We start from the raw sequence: 1,304 nt of genomic DNA, 5'->3' as shown, positions 1-1,304 counted from the left end.
TTTATGTATTTCTTCAATGCATTGAATTGTTTATAGAGGACAATGTACAGAGAATGTCCACATACAACTCTCATATTCATTTTGATTATTGACATTTCTGTATTTGTTGAATGCATTTTACTATTAATACGGGACATTATACAGAAAATAGCCTCTCGCACTAGTGTCTTCTATTAAAGTGTAGGTCCCATTATTAGAAAGGACAAAATGAATATTATTATTTTTAGTAATGCATGCATATTCATTTCTGTCCAGTGGTTGGCGGTATTAATTTCCCCAGTCTAGAATGTTCATATGTATTTATCTATTGTGACGAATGTATTTTAGCAGTGTTGCAGATAGTTCTTATTCTCTTGTCATGTGAGAGAGGATTGACTAGAAGTTGCAAGAGGCGTGGAACACAGTTTGCAGTCTGGTTGCATATTTTGGTAAAACGACTTTCTTGTAAACCTGTAACCCTTTTTTTTTTGGACTTGAAGAGCATTTTTGTCTTAGTGGAGTTTTGAAGTAGATAGAGACATATTGTTTCTACTGACAAGCTTTTTGAAACCAGTTCTTATTGATCTCTTAGTTTGTGTGTTCGATTCATATTTCTTTGGTGTGGTAAAACAATACTCTTATTTTGGCAGACTTATTGAAGAGCCTATTTATTGTTTGAAGTGGAGTTCTGCACAAATAGACAGAAAAGAGGTACGCTTTGAAAGTGGTTTTAAGCTAGTAGCATCTCATAAACTTACTTTATCTGGAAGAGGCACATCTATAATGAATTTTCATTGTTTTTGTTGTTGGTTATCTTGACTGTCTTGTGTGCTTTAATCTTAATGGGTTGGATTCTCTACCATTCTTTTAGTACTATAAATCACATCTCCTCCTCTGCAACATGCTCAACTTTTACTAATATTCTTCTCTTGGTTCTCAATCACTTTCATCATCCTTGTTGGCAAATTTATCTTATTTGGCATGTCTGCCTTGTGTTGGCATTTGCTTGGAGTATATAATAGGGCCTATGATCATTGGTTGACAGCTCCACCTGCTTCAGAGATGAAAATGATTGGCAGTTTCAGAGATGCCCTAAAGCGCTTTTTCATGTTGTTCTTTTCTTGCAATATGATCTTGTAGCTACTATGTTTTAATGGTTGGATTGGTTGGTTACTAGTTTACTCATATAAAGTTTATGAGTAGTTTAGTGGTTCTATAATATGGTATACCCTGCTGAAGGGTTGTTCAAGCAGTTTCGGTGTTATTGTGTTGTTGGGTGTACATGCAATTTAGAAGATACCCTACGCTTAAAATCCAGCAACCAT

This window comes from Cryptomeria japonica, chromosome 2, assembly GCF_030272615.1.
Source record: "Cryptomeria japonica chromosome 2, Sugi_1.0, whole genome shotgun sequence".
Lineage (NCBI taxonomy): Eukaryota > Viridiplantae > Streptophyta > Pinopsida > Cupressales > Cupressaceae > Cryptomeria > Cryptomeria japonica.
This window is presented reverse-complemented; position numbering follows the sequence as displayed.